Raw genomic sequence first — 20002 nt, forward strand, 5'->3', positions numbered from 1 at the left:
GAGAGTGCAGCACTAAAAGAGGCGATGCATACTCATCTTCAGGTGCCAATGGAGCAGTAGCTCAGGAGGCCTATTCAATTTTCTGTCGCTAGGATGCCAGCAGCCTAGTGCCTGAAAATGAAAAATAAAATATTTGGGAAAATTTCAGTGACCCACACCCACACTTCTCCACTGCTGCCATAAATAAATAGAAGCTAACAAAATTAAACTTAACAACCTACCTTGCTCTCTGGACAAAACCAGGATCCCTGATGTACACGCAGTCGGAAAAAGCACCTACCGGTAAAGCAGGTGATCTAACTGAACTTTGCTGCCACGGCGCCAAGGAGGTATTGTACGCTCGGTGGTGGTAGAGCATGCAGCGCTACCTCTTAGCGTCACCCCCACCGCCCAACTAAAGTTTTCGGGGACTTTCGAGGACACTGCTCCGCTGCGTCGGTAAGTCCTTAGCCGCTGTTAGCTGCCCTTCTCCGGCGCTAATGGGTGTCGTTAAAAAACAGTTTTGACCCCTAAATACTGAGGTACAACCTATGATTGAGATATCAAATAAAAAGAAGATTGCTCTGTAACATAATGTAAATGTTAAAAAATGTGCTCAACCCCAAGAAGAATATTTGTCCTAAGATATTCTTCAAACAAAGGAGAGGTCTTAATGGGGGAAATAATGATACAAAAAAAAGCTGATGAATGCAACTTGGTATATGCAGGGCAGGTGCATTTTAGACCCACAAAGAATTCTGCCGCACTTGGGACTTATATCACCTGAATGGCAAGGGGATCATTTTGACTTTGTGTGATAATGCAAAATGGGTGATAGCGAATCGGCAGACCTTCTTACATCTCTCCTGATTCTTATTTCCATTTGAATTCAATGAGTGTGACTTGGAGGGGAACTTAGTGGTGATGGTACTCCCACGCATCTGTTGCCCTTGTCCTTCTAGGTGGTAAAGGTCGCCAGTTTGGGAGGTGCTGGCAAAAGATAACATTGTAGAAAAAGGAAATCAGTTTTAACTTTCAAAATATAAAACTGATGGAGAGTGGGTCAGAAGAATACTCCAAAATATTGTATTAACAAATCCCAGGATATAGCTTATAATAGTGGAAGATTATTAGATAAAACTTTTCCCCTCCATCAATATACTCATAGTAGAAGATTCAATTCGGATCTACTGTTTTATTTCTAGAGTTTCAGATATGTATAATGCATAAATTGCCAGGTCTAAGTTGCCACACAGCCCAGCCCAAAGATATTCATTATTGACTAAACTAAATCAAGTCAACTGCAGATCTGAGTAAAGTACAACTAAACCTTAATATCGTCAGACACACCAAAGAGCAATAACAAAATATTGTGGATGCTGGAATCCGAAACAAAAAACAGAAAATGCTGGAAAACAGGCCAGGCAGCATCTGTGGAGAGAGAAACAGAGCGGCAGTCAGGAGTGGCAGTCGGAGGAGCAGGAGGTCGAGGATCGAGGCCTATAAAAGACCAGGAGCAGCGGCCGTTGGGAGCGAGGTCGAGGATCAAGGCCTATAAAAGGCCAGGAGCGGCGGCAGTCGGGAGCGGCAGAAAGGAGCGGGAGGTCGAGGTTCAAGGCCTATAAAAGGCCAGGAGCAGCGGCAGTTGGGAATGGCTAGCTGGTGCAGGGACAAAAGTAAACAAAGAAGTAATAAGAAATCAAAGTGTGCCGTCACAGCCAAGCGGTTAAGTGATTGGCTGGTGGATTGATGAGTATTTAATCTTTTTCGTTTTCTTTTTCTTTTCTTATTAGTAGGTAACCTTTGGCATTGTTGCCAAGCTAAGTTAATTTAAGGGTTAAGTCATGGCAGGAGAGCCCAGACTCATGTCATGCTCTTCCTGTGCTATGAGAGAAGTCAGGGACGCTTCCAATGCGCAGACTTGAGAAACAATCAGGTGAGAGAGAAGCATGAAGAGTTGGAGACAAAGGGATCTCGAGAGTTGAAAAGATTTAAGGTGCAAGCTAACCCAGATGAGAACTCAGCAAAGGAAGGGAAAAACAGGGAATTAGGAAATAAGTTGTTGAGACAATTTAAAAGGCAAAAAAAAGAAACAAAGTTGAAACCGACACTGAAGCCGTCAGCTTCTATGCCAAGAAATATAAAGCACAAGATTACTGAGTGGAAGGAACCTTAAAGGATGCTGGAATTTCAGTTTGTGTTTAAGGTGTGAAAGTTTTCCTGCCCATAAATATTTAAGTATTCCATTTGTCTGATAGTGGCTTAAAAAAATGTCTTTTAGCTCCACCCACTTTTCTGTGCATCGAGCTAAAAGTCGTTTAAAGTCCACAGCCAGATCAGCCATGATCTTCTTGGATGGCGGAGCAGGCTTGAGGGGCTAGATGGCGTACTACTGTTCCTAATTCTTATGTTTTTATGTTCTTATGTTCGTATGTTCTCATAATGTCCCTGACAACTATGTGTGCAGGAAGTGTGTCCAGCTGCAGCTCCTGACAGACCACAATGCGGCACTGGAGCTGCGCATGGAATCATTCTGGAGCATCCGCGATGCTGAGGATGACATGAATAGCATGTTTAGTGAGTTGGTCACAACGCAGGTAAAGGTTACACAGGCAGATAGGGAATGGGTGACCAGCAGGCAGAGCAGTGGAAGGAAGGTAATGCAGGGGTCCCCTGTGGTCAACTCCCTCAAAAACAGAAATACGGTTTTGGGTACTGTTGGGGGAGATGACTCATCAGGGGAAGGCAGCAGCAGCCAAGATCATGGCAGCATGGGTGGCTCTACTGCACAGGAGGGCAGGAAAAAGAGTGGGTGAGCTATAGGGGTAGGGGATTCTATTGTAAGGGGAATAGATAGGCGTTTCTGCGGTCGCAATCGAGACTCCAGGGTGTTATGTTGCCTCCCTGGTGCAAGGGTCAAGGATGTCTCGGAGTGGCTGCAGGGCATTCTGGAGGGGGAGAGTAAACAGCCAGTTGTCGTGGTGCATATAGGTACCAATGATCTAGATAAAAAATGGAATGAGGTCCTACAAGCTGAATTTAGGGAGCTCGGAGTTAAATTAAAATGTAGAACCTCAAAGGTAGTAATCTCAGGATTGCTACCAATGCCACGTGCTAGTCAGAGTAGAAATAGCAGGATAGTTAAGATGAATACGTGGCTTGAGGAATGGTGCAAGAGGGAGGGATTCAAATTCCTGGGACATTGGAACCGGTTCTGGGGGAGGTGGGACCAGTACAAATGGGATGGTCTGCACCCGTGCAGGTCTGGAACCAATGCCCTAGCGGGATTGTTTGCTACTGCTGTTGGGGAGGGTTTAAACTAATATGGCAGGGGGATGGGAATCTATGCAGGAAGACAAAGGGAAGTAAAATGTGGGCAGAAGCAAAAGGTAGAAAGGAGATAAGGAAACGTGGAGGGCAGAGAAATCAAAGGCAAAAATCAAAAAGGGCCACATTACAATATAATTCGAAAAGGGCAGAGTGCTAAAAAAAAACAAGCCTGAAGGCTCTGTGTCTCAATGCGAGGAGTGTTCGTAAAAAGGTGGATGAATTAACTGCGCAGATAGCTGTTAACGGATATGATGTAATTGGGATTATGGAGACATAGCTCCAGGGTGACCAAGGCTGGGAACTCAACATCCAGGGGTATTCAAAATTCAAGAAGGATAGACAGAAAGGAAAAGAAGGTGGCGTAGCGTTGCTGGTTAAAGAGATTAATGCAATAGTAAGGAAGGACATTTGTTTGGATGATGTGGAATCTGTATGGGCAGAGCTGTGGAACACCAAACGGCAGTTGTGTACAGACCACCAAACAGTAGTAATGAGGTTGGGGACGGCATCAAACAGGAAATTAGTGATGCGTGCAATAAAGGTACAGCAGTTATCATGACTTTAATCTGCATATTGATTGGCCTAACAAAACAGGTAGCAATACAGTGGAGGAGGATTTCCTGGAGTGTATAAGGGATGTTTTTTTTAGATCAATACATTGAGAACCAACTAGAGAGCTGGCCATCCTAGACTGGGTGTTGTGTAACGAGAGAGGATTAATTAGCAATCTTGATGTGCGAGGCCCCTTGGGGAAGAATGACCATAATGTGGTAGAATTCTTCATTAAAATGGAGAGTGACACAGTTAATTCAGAGACTAGGGTCCTGAACGTAAAGAAAGGTAACTTCGATGGTATGAGACGTGAATTGGCTAGGATAGACTGGCGAATGATACTTAAAGGGTTGACGGTGGATAAGCAATGGCAGACATTTGAAGATCACATGGATCAACTTCAACAATTGTACATCCCTGTCTGATGTAAAAATAAAAAAGGGAAGATGGCTCAACCGTGGTTAACAAGGGAAATTAAGGATGGTGTTAAATCCAAGGAAGAGGCATATAAATTGGCCAGAAAATTAGCAAACCTGAGGACTGGGAGAAATTTAGAATTCAGCAGAGGAGGAAAAGGGGTTTAATTAGGAGGGGGAAATATAGTATGAGAGGAAACTTGCAGGGAACATAAAAACTGACTGCAAAAGCTTCTATAGATATGTGAAGAGAAAAAGATTAGTGAAGACAAATGTAGGTCCCTTGCAGTCAGAATCAGGTGAATTTATAATGGGGATCAAAGAAATGGCAGATCAATTGAACAAATACTTTGGTTCTGTCTTCACGAAGGAAGACACAAATAACCTTCCGGAAATACAAGGGGACCGAGGGTCTCGTGAGAAGGAGGAACTAAAGGAAATCCTTATTAGTCAGGAAATTGTGTCAGGGAAATTTACAGGATTGAAGGCTGATAATTCCACAGAGCCTGATAGTCTGCATCCCAGAGTACTTAAGGAAGTGGCCCGAGAAATAGTGGATGCATTGGTGGTCATTTTCCAACATTCTTTAGACTCTGGATCAGTTCCTAAAGATTGGAGGGTAGCTAATGTAACCCCACTTTTTCAAAAAGGAGGGAAAGAGAAAACAGGGAATTATAGACCGGTTAACCTGATATCGGTAATGGGGAAAATGTTGGAATCAATTATTAAAGATATAATAGCAGCACATTTGGAAAGCAGTGACAGGATCAGTCCAATTCAGCATGGATTTATGAAAGGGAAATCATGCTTGACAAATCTTCTTGAAGAATTTTTTGAGGATGCAACTAATAGAGTAGACAAGGGAGAACCAGTGGATGTGGTGTATTTGGACTTTCAAAAGGTTTTTGACAAAGTCCCACACAAGAGATTAGTGTGCAAAATTAAGGCATATGGTATTGGGGGTAATGTATTGATGTGGATAGAGAACTGGCTGGCAGACCAGAAGCAAAGAATAGGAATAAACGGGTCCTTTACAGAATGGCAGGCATTGATTAGTGGGGTACCGCAAGGTTCAGTGCTGGGACCCCAGCTATTTACAATATACTTTAATTAAATTACACGAAGGAATTGAATGTAATAGCTCCAAGTTTGCAGATGACACTAAGCTGGCTGGCAGTGTGAGCAGTGAGGAGGATGCTAAGAGGCTGCAGGTTGACTTGGACAGGTTAGGTGAGTGGGAAAATGCATGGCAGATGCAGTAGAATGTAAATAAATGTGAGGTTATCCACTTTGGTGGCAAAAACAGGAAGGCAGAATATTACCTGAATGGTGACAAAGTAGGAAAAGGGGAGGTGCAACGAGACCTGGGTGTCATGGTACATCAGTCATTGAAATTTGGCATGCAGGTACAGCAGGCGGTGAAGAAGGCAAATGGCATGTTGGCCTTCATAGAGAGAGGATTTGAGTATAGGAGCAGGGAGGTCTTACTGCAGTTGTACAGGGCTTTGGTGAGGCCACAGCTTGAATATTGTGTACAGTTTTGGTCTCCTAATCTGAGGACGGACATTCTTGTTATTGAGGGAGTGCAGCGAAGGTTCACCAGACTGACTCCCGGGATGGCAGGACTGACATATGAAGAAAGATTGGATCGAGTAGGCTTATATTCACTGGAATTTTGGAGAATGGGAGGGAATCTCATCGAAACATATAAAATTCTGATGGGATTGGAAAGGGTTAAATGCAGGGAGAATGTTCCCGATGTTGGGGAAGTCCAAGGATAAGGGGTCACAGTCTAAGGATAAGGGGTAAGCCATTTAGGACCGAGATGAGGAGAAACTTCTTCACTCAGAGAATTTTGAACCTGTGGAATTCTCTACCACAGAAAGTTGTTGAGGCCAGTTAGTTAGATATATTCAAAAGGGAGATAGATGTGGCCCTTACGGCTAAAGGGACCAAGGGGTATGGAGAGAAAGCAGAAATGGGGTACTGAAGTTGCAAAAATGATCAGCCATGATCATATTCAATGGTGGTGCAGACTCGAAGGGCCGAATGGCCTACTCCTGCACCTATTTTCTATGTTTCTATATTTCTATATTTCAGGTTGATGACCCTTTGTCAGAACTGGAAAAGTTAGAGGTGTAACAGGTTTTTAAGCAAGTGCACCTATCAGTTTTGTAGTGGTACTCACCGCTCGAACTCCTGGTATGGTAAGTAGGTCCATTTTCAGATCTTTGACATTTGACATCCCATAATGGGGTGGGCCTTAGATTCAAAGCCAGGCTGACTGGCTGAAAATGGGCCGCTCGGGGCCTCTGCCGACGTCAATCAGTGGTGGAGTCGTGGTGATGTCACAGCACGTGTGAATCACCATGCTCTCTTCCCTCCGTTAAAGGGGAGAGAATGTCGCATTTTTTTAACTTTGGTCACTGGGCCACCAGCGAGGGTTTTGGATAGTCAGTAGCCTGGCCGAACCCAGGGACAATATTTTACAGGCCGATCGGCAAGTCGGCCGGCAAAAATGTTTCCATTGTGGCCGAGACAGCGGGGCCTCCCCTGTCGGGCCGCATTCAGTGCAGAGATGGTGCACCAATAGAAAAACCTGCCGGGGGCACCACATGGCGGGGGATCAAGGGATTCAGGTGAAAATCGATGCGTAAGTATTTTTATTGCTTTTTTATTGTTTTCATTGGCGGTGCAACCACTCTGGGGGGATGGCATTGAGGCCAAAAAATCCCCAACCTGAAATTAGGTCGGATTGGCCTGTTGACCCCAAAACGGTGGCCATTCGATCTCTTTAAGACCCTGAATTTCGGCCCCATCATGTCTATATTCAGTCTATCACTGGCGAGGTACCAGTATCGAAGTAGTCTCTAAGTGGCATGTGACATTTGATATAATTGACCAATAGTGGCAACAGACCCCGCTGTTCTTGTCTTGTACCACTCCAGAGACTTGGCTGACACTCCAGTGCAGTGCGGAGGGAGTGCTGCACTGTCAGAGGTGTCGTCTTGCGAATGAGACGTTAAACCAAGGCCCTGTCTGCTCTCTCAGGTGAACGTAAAAGATCACATGGCATTATTTCGGACAAGATTAGGGGAGTTCTCCCTGGAGTCATGGCCAATATTTATCCCTCAACCAACATCACTAAAACAGATTGGGCTGGATTTTCGGCTTTGCTGATTTTGGGGCGGTAATGGCAGCGGGGCGGTAAAGTTTGCGCCCGGGAATAATTTGCGCCTCCATCCTAAAAATTGGGTGGCTGGGTCCTGAGTGTGGGGCGGAGCACGAAAGGATGCATTGCACACCTCTCTTAGGACGCTAGGCCAGTTGAGCAAGCGAAAATCTTGAGCTAAACAGCCAGCCAGGGAGCGCTCTGAGAGAGACCTGGGCAGAAAAAAAGATTGAAAATAAAACTACCAAAAACATTCCCAATACATAGCCCATGCTACCACAACATAATTCGCAATTAAAAATAAAAGAAAAAACAATCACACTTACCTGAGATAGCCATTACTTACCTCATTGCAGTCGGTATAGGTTGGAGTGCCCGTTTTCACAGGCGATCACAGCAGGACGCGCTGTGGGGCATACAGGTCGGGTGTGAGTGCAAAAGTGAGCTGGTGTCGCAACCAGGGGCGTTACACACCGGCTCAACTCCTCCGGGCGGTACTGCTCCATGCCCCGCAAAACTGGCCCCGAAAACCCCCGCGATGTGCTGGAAGCTGACTGCCTGCCCAGAAGATCTCAGCAATGCCATTGCACCCCACTCCCGGGGCGAACACAGAAGCCTGCATCACTGGAAAATTCAACCCAAAATCTGGTCATTATCAAATTGCTGTTTGTTGGAGCTTGCGGTGCACAAATTGGTTGCCATGTTTCCTACATTACAACAGTGAGCACACTTCAAAAAGTATTTCATTGGCTGTAAAGTGCTTTAGGACGTCCTGAGGTTGTGGAAGACGCTATATAAATGTAAGTCTTTCCTTCTTTGATGCTCTGGGATCACCTTTGGATTTCTCCTGTGTCAATGGCGGGATTTCTAAGCGGTGAGGAGGAGTTCTGGTCCATGGAGTTTTAACTCCACAGCGTGTGTGTGTGTGTTTTTCAAAGCTACCTCACCCGGTATCCAGCCTGAATGACAGGCTTGGCTCCCTGTCAGGAATGCTCCACAAATGGCCGCAGCAGAGGAGCAGGTAGGTTCCCTGCTGCTGGCTGTAGAATTGTGAGGGTGGGCACAGAGTTGGGGGTGGTCGCGCTGGGTCGGAGAAAGATCTGGGTCAGTGATGGTGGATCACGTGGTAGGTGATTGTGAGGGGTATCGGTGATTGTGGAAGGGTCAGTGATTGGTGGGGTTGATGATCGCGGGGCGGGTGGGGGGTCCGATCATTGGCTAGGAAGCAGGTTAGCTTGGTGGGCTGGGAAGAAGTAATCCTGCTCCTCCTGGCCCACAAGCCATGCTGGAAAGGCACTTCATTGTTCCATGCAGCAGTTCTTGCCTACCTTTAGCCGCCGAGTTTCCCAATGCCTGAGTAACCTAGCCGGCCAGCATTAAAGCTGGAAGAGAGATCAAATCTGAGGCACATTGCTTCATTAAAATAATTAAATGAGCAACTCAACTCCTGGGAGCAGGTTAGTCACCCGGGCGTCCGTCCTGGCTCCATTAAAATTGCAGATGGGCGGGCTTGAGGCGGGATGGGTTTGGGTTTTGAGATTTTTACATTTTAACATTCCACCCAAAACAACCCATCCATTTTTGGATGTCTAGCACCCCTTATACAGACAGGTATAGGGCTGAATTTTTGGGTTTCAGGATTTCCGGGCGCAATTCGCGGTGGAACACAAAAGTTAGCGCCGGGATAAAGTTAGTGACACAGCGAGAAACTGTCGCCGACAGAAAGCTCTGGAGGAGCGTTGTCATTAAGTCCGGTGTTGTACGACAGAGTCTGTACGCCAGAGCCGAAACTTCCGGCATTGAAGGAGGCAGCCATTTTGCGCACACGCTTTTATTTTTTGCCACCTCCTCGTTTTGTTTCCTATCACAAACGTTGATGCAGGGCGTGGCAACTTCTTGCATGCATGTGCATTTAAACCAGCCAACTTCAGCCATTTCTGCTGAGATGGAGGAGGAGAAGAGAAGGCAGCATGCCAGGTGCTTCACGGATGAGGCCAATGAAGCGTGGTTGGGACGGTCGCGAGGAGGTGGGCGGAATTGCATCTTCGGGGGTCAGGGGGGCGGGATCCAGACCTCTGCCTGCTGTTTTCAAACAGATCTGGAGGGAGATAGCTGAGGAGGTCTCTGCTTCAGACACAGTGCCGAAAAAGTTTAACAACCTCACGGGAGTTGTGCTGTAAATTTCTATGGTTCTATGGTCAGGGTGAGTAACATTTTCATCTATGCACACCTCCATGAATTCAAGGATAAATCTGACAGACTATGTGATTGTTCTCATGCTTTTAGTGCCTCTCAACACTTTGTGGGTTGCCTCCCACAATGCATAAAACAAAGGAAGGCTTACTTCGGCACCATAGTTGCGTTGAATTATCGAAGCACATAATTAACATCGTTCATCGCAATGCACTGTAACTGCTCCTATCGCTTTCAGAAAGATCTCTTAAACACATCATCCTAGATGCCCCAAGTCTTTGATAACCTCCTGATAAAGCAGGTACAAGATCCAAGCGCATTGAACAAAGGCCCCTGGAACATTTACACAGTATGGCATAAATTAGTTTGGTGGGCATCTGTGCCACAACTGCAGATGAGCCCAATTTCATCTTTTCAGTCGAAGCACTCCCATAATCGCAGGGAGCAACTCCGGACAGGCGGGTCTCCACCTCAGGCACTGCCACCTCAGACACTGCCACTCACAGATGTGGAGGAGCGAGTGGCAGCCCTCATCGACACCACAGGTCGCTCAGCTGCCGGTGGGGTCGCTGAGCCCCCTCGGATACTGAGGGTAAATAAGTGGATCGCATGACTCCAAACACTACGTTGAGAGATATAATGGAGCAGCGGCGGTCTTTCAAATGAACCTGTGCTCTGGGACCTTCCTCATTTCATCCTGTCCCCTCCTCTGTTGCTAACCACTCGTCTGTTCCTTTCTACTTCCAGATGACCAGCCAGAGGCGCCGCCTCCCTCGAGGGTGCCCTCCACGTCACACCATCGTCTGGGGGGTGGATGCTGTGTTCCCAGGGTTTGAGGACTTGGAGGCTCCTGGGCCCAGTGGTGTGCAGCAATGCAGTGCCTTAGTGGAATCCCACAGGTTAGCTCTCCGGAGGGTGAGTCGGCAAATTCGGTCTGCTAACAGACAGTAGACCTAGAACTGGTGGTAAGGTCCAGGCCAACCTCAGAGATGCACCGTGTAATAATTGATGCATTGGGACGGATCCCCACAAGCATCAACAAGCTCACTGCAACAGTTACAGAGGTGGGTCGCAGATTGTTGCTGCGAGCTGTGAGTCCAACGAGGCCATCATTGGCCACACACACAGGCTGGTGGCCACGAGCAGCGACAGAATGTGTGGCGCTTACCCTTGCTGTCTAGTGTCTCATTTGCAGAGTAAGTGGGGGAATATCCAGCATGGTGACATAGAGTGGCAAGGCAACGCTCAAACCTCCTGTTCCCTGTTCGAGCAAACCGGTCAATGATGAGTTGGTGATGTAAAAGTCTTGCTGCGGCCACATCTTCCCGCTACCTCCCCTGTGGTTGTGGTGATTGCGGTATGGGTTCCACGCCAGGCTCCTCTTCCTCCTCCTCCTCCTGAGGTGGTCCTGAAATCCCCATTGGCACTGCCTGTCCCCTCATGATGGCTAAGTTATATAGCATACAGCACAGCACAATGAACTCAGAGACCTGCTGAGGGGAGTATTGCTGAGCGCTCCAGTCATCAGAAGCACTGTTTCAGCCGTCCTATTGTCTGCTCTATGACGTTGCGGATGGTTGCATGGCTGTCATTATAGCGCTGTTCAACTTCTGTCTGAGGGTTTCGGAGGCGGGGGTCATGGGTCAGGTGACCAGGCCATATCCTTTGTCCCCGATCAGCCAGCCTTGGCCTTGTGTTTGTCGCTGAAACATGCATGAGACACTGCTCTCATGCAAGATTAAAGCATCATGTGTGCGCCCTGGATAGCGGGCATTAAATGCGAGGATGCACTGAGCATGGTCACAGACCAGCTGAATGTTTAAGGAGTGATATCCCTTTCTGAAAGACCTCTGCATTGTGTAGTGGTGCTCGCAAGGTGTGTACAGTCAATGGCATCTTAAACCTTGGGGAAGCCTGAAAATCATTCAAACCCTTATTCCTCTCATTCTGGCTCTCCCTGCTCATTGGGAACTTTATGAAGTCCATTCTGCATGCATACAGTGCATTAGTCGAATGCAGCAATGTGTAGCGTGCTGCGAGATGCAGCATATGAGCCCTGCTGCCGCCTGGAAGGAGCTGGGGCAGAGAAGGCCATCGCCACAGTCACCTTCACTTCGATGGGCAGTGCAGTTTTGCTGCCACTGGTAGGCTGTAGGTCTGCCTGTAGGAGTTGGCATGTCTCTATCAGCACTTCTTTTCTGAAGTGCAGCCTTCGAACACACTGTGCATCAGAAATGTGTAGGTATGAGTGATGTTCCCTGTAAACCCATGGGGGAGTAAGGCCTCCTCCCCAAACATCTACGACCTCTTCATTTCCATTGCAAGCCATGGACAAGAAGTCTTCTTCCAGCTTGAAGCCGCCTGCCAATAGCAACCAGCATGATTTTCTGCCGAACTAGCACTGTCCCCCATTGAATTCTCTTACTGACCTTGAAAACAAAGGGTTAAGTCACATAAAAGTGCCGCTTTAAAGTGTGCACTCACGCAGCGTTCTGCGTGCAACCGTGGCCGTCACTGACAACTGTGATATAAGATTCTCCAGCGTCCCTTTAATATGGTGGCAACTGTGCCTGTTGCACCCTGGGAACCTGGGGCAGACACGAAATTAGGCGTAATGCACGAAAGTTCCACCCGGGGCACTAGCACAGCCTTGCACGATGATTGACTTCACCCTGATGATCAAAACGGAGGTCGGAACAATAAGTTGTTGCGCTGCCGCAAAACCATTGCCGAAACTTCCGGCCGGGCGCTAAATCTTGGACACCCTGTTTGATGCCCAGAAACTGCCGAGGTGCGCAATTTAGTGGAAAATCGAGTCCTATAATGCTTCCTTGCTGATGCTTCCAGTCTCAGTCCCAATGCTCAAATTTGCTATTCCTTATTGCATATACAATAAGCATAAAATCTACAAATATATTTATTTATCTGTGGTTTACAGGTGTGACCATTCCTGTTTGCCAATTCAACAAGGCACAAAGCAATGAGACATATTAATTCTGCTGGCATTATACTTTGTCCAGAAATCACGCATATAAACATGCAGACAGGAGCATGGACGTCAGTCAAAGGATTATGGTGATATTAAAAAGCACAGGAGTGAAGCTCAAGTGGATTATCAACCTCAGCTCAATTCTAACACAAATTACTGTCTGGGAGCATGCTCCAGAGTGTTATTCTGGATGATATCTTAAAAATATTAGCCTGTACATTCCTGCTTACGATATTAATATAGATACACATTCTGCATAGCATTCCAACTGCTCTTTCAACAGAAATGTAAAAGGAATAGATTAATGCCTTTATTAAATATCATACGAATGCACTAAGGGTTCGAATTCTAAAGGACAATGTCGTCGTCTATGTTTGGCTTCAATAATCTCGGCCTAGAAAATTGGCAGGAGGAGCGGTAAATGCTTAACAGATTAACATATTGGGGAGGACCACGAGACACAAGTGTAAGGGTAGACACAGACTGGATGTTGGGTGATTTTTCTTCTCCCAGGGAGCCTCTGGAATGTGTTGCTGGCTGGTGCAGTGGGGGCTGATCCTCTGCACATCTTCAAGAGGACCAGTTCCTGACTGGGGCAGAGATTGCATCATATAGAAGGTAAGTCTTTATAGAGAACACTTGGTCCGTGTGATCTCCTGGGCTGGTTTTGATCACCTGAGGGGGTCGGAGAGAAATTTTCCACAGCACTTTTTACCCTTATTGGCCCTGGTTTTTTTCTCTGCATTTTTGCCTCTCCCCGGAGATTACATGCTGCGGGGGGAGGGATGGAGGAAGTGTCTAGTTATGATGCTCTGGCCATCATGAGTGTGGGGCAGCCTTGATGGAGCAGCTGGTCTTTTCCTGCTCATCAAGTTTTGCATGTTCATATGCTAGTATGTGCCCACGGACTCAGCTGCTGACCATGTCAAATGTCACAAGGTGAAGCGGATGGGCCATAAGAACATAAGAAATAGGAGCAGGAGAAGGCCATGACTGATCTGGTCATGCTCAGCTCCACTTTCCTGCCGTTCCCTTTATTCCCTTATCAATCAAAAATCTGTCTATCACCTCCATAAATATATTCAATGACCCAGCCTCCACAGCTCTCTGGGGCAGAGAATTCCACTGATTTACAACCCTCTGAAAGAAGAAATTTCTCCTCATCTCAGTTTTAAATGGGTAGCCCCTTATTCTGAGACTATGTCCCCTAGTTTTTGTTTCCCCTATGAGTGGAAATATCCTCTGTGCATCCACCTTGTCGAGTCCCCTCATTATCTTAAGTTTCAATAAGCTCATCTCTCATGAGTAGTGGGCCTAGGTTTTAGGCTGCCCTTCCTGCTGGACAGGCTGGAAATGGTGGCTGAAAGTTGCTGGGCTGTGGGGTTCCTGATTCCCCTCCACATAAAGGGGAACATCCAGGCCCCAGTCCAGAACTGGATCCCCAAGTTCTCGCCACATCTGTCCCCAAGGACGAGTTATACCTGGTGAGACTGGATGTATCTGGGCAACAACTCATCGAGGTCCTGACAACGTGCTTTGTACAGGTACTCCCAACTTGTGGAGCCCCATCCTTACATATATGATCATGTGGCCTCCCCTCTCCCTATCTCTGTAACCTCCTCCAACCCGACAACCCTATGAGATCTCTGCGCTCCTTCAATTCTGGCATCTTACGCATCCTCGATTTTAATCACTGCATCATTGGTGGCCGTGCCTTTAGCTGCCTGGGCTCTAAGCTTTGGAATTCCCTCCTTAAATCTCTCCACCTCTCTACCTCTCTTTCCTCCTTTAAGATGCTCTTTAAAGTCTACCTCTTTGATCAAGCTTTTGGTCACCTGTCCTAATATCTCTTTATGTGGTTCGTTGTCAAATTGTGTCTGATAATGCTCCTGGGAAGTGCCTTGGAACATTTTACTATGTTAAAGTTGCTATGTAAAGACAAGTTGTTGTTGTTGTTGTAGGGGTGTGCAAGGGCTCTGCCTTCATAAGGTCAAACAACAACTTCGCTGGCTTCCAAGATCCAGCATTTTTTTTCTTCTCCCTACAGAGTTTGCTCCCATTTGGGCAAACTCCATCTGATGCGATGGTGGGAATATACCAGAATGGCTGTTCGTTTTTGGCTCTATCATCTTTTTTCTTTCAATGTTAAATTTAGCTTTCAGTTTTCTTTTGCTGCGAGCGTATATATGCAACATGATTAGCATATTGGAATTGAATCTTTTGATTGATGCAAAGATGTCGGAAGGAATAGGGAAGGAAAAATGTTTGAGATAAAATAAAACTAGAAAATAGCCCACAATGCTTGGGTTGATGTATAAGCTGGACCATTATAAATCATATTAAATCAGCTGGCTTGATCGTGGCCTCTTCTAGATGGATGCAGTCAACAAACTTATCAAACGATATATATGGTTACTGCGTTGAAGTTAGAAAGAAAAACTTGCATTTATCGAGCATCTTTCATGATCTCTGGACATCCTAAAACACTTCACAGCCAATTAAGTACCTTTGAAGTGCAGTCACAATTGTAATGTAGGAAACGCAGCAGCCAATTTGCCCACATCAAGCTCTCACAAAAGCAATGTGATAGTGACCAGAACACTGGGAATAATTCCCCTGCTCTTCTTTGAAATAGTGCCATGGAAGCTGTTACATCCAACTGAGAGGGCAGACAGGGCCTCAGTTTAATGTCTCATCCAAAAGACAGCACCCTCTGACAGTGTAGCACTCTCATAGTATCAGCCTAGATTTTGTGCTCAAGTTTCTGGGGTGGGATTTGAACCCATAACTTTCTGACACAGCAGCAAGAGTGCTACCTACTGAGCCACGACTGACATGGCAAATTCTGCAAATGCAATTGAAATTATATTATTGAGCTCAGTATTAGATCAATCCTCTACCACACCTCTACTACTGTCTGAAAAGCTTTAAATTTGGAAGTCACAACATTGGTTCAGAACACAATACTACAAAGCATCAATCTATTTTTCCAAACATATCCATCTTCAGTCTCTTTCCTTGGTTTCTTCTGCAGAATTTTCAAATCCAAGTCCCACACCAACCATCAAGTTCTATCCATCTTCTTGATGCCTGGATCTAAATCCTTAGTTGTATTCTCTGTATCTACTCATTCCCTGTTTTAGATTCATCAGGAAGGTTAACAAGTTTACCATTAGTTTCAGTATCAAGGTAACGTATGTAGGTTGTGATCTGTTCGATAGAACAGTTGTACCTACAATGAGTTTGGGCAGGTCTCATCACTATTTCTAATAAGGGTATCTCACAGTTCAAGATCTTCCTGATTTTGGACTGTGCTACCAGTCTCACTCCTCAGCGCTACAATTGTGTCTGGATCTGTTATTTTGTGCCATGTTTTACAAGCTTCAGCCTTGAAGCTATTGCTCTGTAAACCACAGGGACACTTGTAATCCACCTCAAACCTGAATGCAATTCTAATTGTAAAAATGGAATAACAAATGTACACATATGGAAAATGATTTAACATATGGACGAGCCCTATGTAACACCCATTTGCTGACAAATATCAAACAAGAGGTATCTACATGTATTACATAGTATTTACAGCACAGAAAAAGGCCATTCAGCCCAGCAAATCCATGCCAGTGTTTATGCTCCACACGAGCCTCCTCTTATCTAACCCTACCAGCATATCCTCTATTTCTTTCTCCCTCATGTAGTTATCTAGCTTCTCATTAAATGCAAGTATACTGTTCGCCTCAACTGCTCCTGGTGGTAGTGACTATTACACAACTCAATAGAAACAAATGTTGCCCAACGACAAGGATCACATTAATGGTCTTTCGGTTGAGACGTTAAACGAGGCCCCGTCTGCTCGCTCAGGTGGTCGTAAAAGGTCCGATGTCGCTATTTCAAAGAAGAGCAGGGGAGTTATCCCCGGTGTCCTGCCCAATATTCATCCCTCAAGCAACATAACAAAAGAGATTATCTGGTCATTATCACATTGCTGTTTGTGGGAGCTTGCTGTGCACAATTTGGTTGCTACTTTGCCCACATTGCAACAGTGAGTACACACGAAAAGTACTTCATTGGATGTAAAGCGCTTTGAGACATTCGGTGGTCGGGAAAGGTGCTATATAAATGCAAGTCTTTTCTGTTATCTCTGGCGGACGTCACCTGACTTCAAATACCTTTCATTTTCAGCTCAAACACGTTTCTTGATTTTATGACAGAAATACTATTGAGGTGCTTGAACATTGCCTTCCAGGTCAACATTCGAGCCTACACCAGGAACAATTTAAAACAACAGCAACCTATTCAGTGACAGCAATCGATTGATGTGATTGATGTGTTTCGAATTACAACCATAGTTAATCTAGCTGTAGCTGAAATAGAAACTAAAAAAAAATCAACTTAATTTGTACCTACACCCATTGGATTCATCCTGATTAATAATATAGTTGTTGCTATATCGCACCATCAATATCATTCTCGTTTTGCTAACCTGATTAAGATCTCCCTTGTTTTAGTGATCGATAGCATAAAACTTCACTGGCACTACATAAAATACATCAACTGAGTAGGAGCCTAGTGTATTCAGCAAACTGCAAGAATTTACATAGTACCAATCCTTTAACTGTGTGATCATTCCTACTGTAATTGAAGGGGTACAAATGCCACAACAGAGAACATTAAACATTGTTTTTTTTGGAAAGAAACAAAGCAATTGTAATTCTACGTAAATTATTATCTGTGAAGATTTAAGTAAGAGCCCATGAAGTTATGGTGTACATATAATTTTAATTATAATGCCTGGCAACTAAAATGCTATCGTTTTAGGTAATGTCTTTATGATAATTTAGTAAGCATGCTTTGTTGCGATAAGTGCTCATGGTCGACCAGTCTTATTATAGTCACTGTGGCTCTGCACATCCTTTTGTCTCTGAAAGAAATTTGTCTGTTGAGATAAGCTGCTCTTGGCTGATTGGCCTCAACCCCCTCCAGTCTAAACTCATCAAGCTGACAGGAACCAATCAACCTTATCATTCCTGACCATGTTATGTTGGAAAAACAAGGTCGCATGTCGAGACTCCAGGTACAAGAGGTGTACCGATCACAAGAGCAGGTTGTAAAAGGTCAGTAGTAGAGGTAAAGCAGCAGAGAAGAGAATGGGGTAATATAGTTCTGTCCCTATAACTATCACCCGAGCATTGTAATTGTCTTAGTTTGTGTTTGGTTTGATCACCGCAATAAAAAATCTCATCACCACCCAAAAGGGGTCAGGGTCAGATTTATGACAACAAAATGCCAGAATTCCTCGACGAAGCCAATAAGATTACATTGCCACTGCTACTAGCAGTACTCTCTCTCTTGGGCAGTCCCTCAGAGTCGAGGTTGACTTGCTTCCACACTAAAAATGAGTTTTCATGTGACTGATGAGTCCAATGCGGGACCGACATTCTCTGTCACAGGTGGGGCAGACGGTGGTTGAAGGAACGGGTGGGTGAGGTGCTTCAGTTGCCGTGCGCTCCTTCCGCTGTTTACATTTGGCTTCAGCTTGCTTTCAGCGTAGAGACTCAAGGTGTTTGGCGCCTTCCAGGATGCTTTTTCTTCAATTTGTGCGGTCTTGGGTCAGGGATTCCCAAGTGTTGATGGGGATGTTGCACCTTTTCAAGGAGGCTTTGAGGGTGTCCTTGAAGTGTTTTCTCTGCCCACCTGGGGCTTGCTTGCCGTTTTGGAGCTTGTTTTGGAGTGTCGTATCAGGCATGTGGACGAAGTGGCCCGCCCAATGGAGCTAATCGAGCGTGGTAAGTGCTTCGATAATGTGGATGTGGGCCTGAGCGAGAACTCTGATGTTGGTGCACCTATGCTGCAGGATCTCACGGAGGCAGCGTTGGTGGTACTTCTCCAGTGCTTTGAGGTGCCTACTGTATATAGTCTATGTCTCTGAAGCATATAGGTGGGTGAGTATCACTACTGCTCTGTAGACCATGAGCTTGGTGCCGGGTTTGAGGTCCTGGTCTTCAAACACTCTCTTCTTCAGGCGACCGAAGGCTGCATTGGCACACTGAAGGCGGTGTTGGACTTCGTCATCGAAGTGTGCCCTTGTTGACAGTAGGCTCCCGAATATGGAATATGGTCCACATTGTCCAAGGTCTCCTTGTGAATTTTGATATTTTGGGAGCAGTGCTGCGTGGCGGCGGCAGGTTGGTAGTGGTCGTTTGTCTTCCGGATATTTATTGTAAGGCCCATGCTTTCATACGCTTCAGTGAAGGTGTTGACGATGGCGTGGAATTCGGCCTCTGAGTGTGCAGAGACGCAGGCATCGTCTGCGTACTGTAGTTCAATGACAGAGGATGGGACGACCTTGGATCTGGCGTGGAGGTGGTGGAGGTTGAACAGTTTCCCGTTTGTTCTGTGGTTTAGCTCCACTCCAGTGGGGAGCTTACCGAGGGTGAGATGGTGCATTGCTGCAAGGAAGATCGAGAAGAGCGTTGGTGCAATGATACACTTGACCCCGGTCCATACGTGGATTGGATCTGTGGTGGATCCGTTGGTCAGGATCACGACTTGCATGTCGTCGTGAAGCAGGCGAATGATGGTGACAAACTTTGGAGTGCTGCCAAATTTGAGGAGGATGCTCCATAATCCCTCGGTTGACAGTGTCAAAGGCCATTGTGAGGTCAAAGAAGGCCATGTACAGGAGTTTGAACTGTTCCCTGCATTTCTCTTGGATTTTCCACGCAGTGAAGATCATGTCCATTGTGCCCCTTAGTGGGCGGAATCCGCATTCCGATTCTTGGAGGAGTTCTTTAGCTACAGAGAGAAGGCGATGACTTTCCCTGTGGCAGACAGCAGGAAAACTCCTCTGTAGTTACTGCAATCAGACTTGGCGCCTTTCTTGAAGTTGATCACAATTACCTTGTCTCTCAGATGCCCTGGCATGCTCTCCTCCTTCCAAAGGAGAGAAATTAGATTGTGTATTCACGTCAATAGTTCTTCTCCGCCATGTTTTCGTGCTTGGCAGGGATTCAATTTGTTCCTGTGGCCTTGTGTTTTTCAGTTATCGGATGGCCTTTTCTACCTCGTGTCAGGCTGGGGTTGTGCTGCGATGGTGGCGGGAAGCATGCTACGGGATGGAGTCGAGGACATTCACATCGGTTCAGGAGATCTTTCAAGTGCTCCTTCCATCGAGCACTGACTACCTCTCTGTCCTTGTTGAGTATCCCTTCGTTCTTGGCCAGCAGTGGGGTACGACTTGGGTGCTTGAGCCGTAGATGATCTTGACTGCGCTGAAGAATTCACGCATGTCGTGGTTGTCGGCTAGTTGCTGGATCTCCTGCGCTTTTTCCACCCACCATCTGTTATTTAGGTTGTGAGGTTTTTTTGTAG

Source organism: Pristiophorus japonicus, chromosome 1 (genome assembly GCF_044704955.1).
Source record: "Pristiophorus japonicus isolate sPriJap1 chromosome 1, sPriJap1.hap1, whole genome shotgun sequence".
In the NCBI taxonomy this organism is placed as follows: Eukaryota; Metazoa; Chordata; class Chondrichthyes; family Pristiophoridae; genus Pristiophorus; species Pristiophorus japonicus.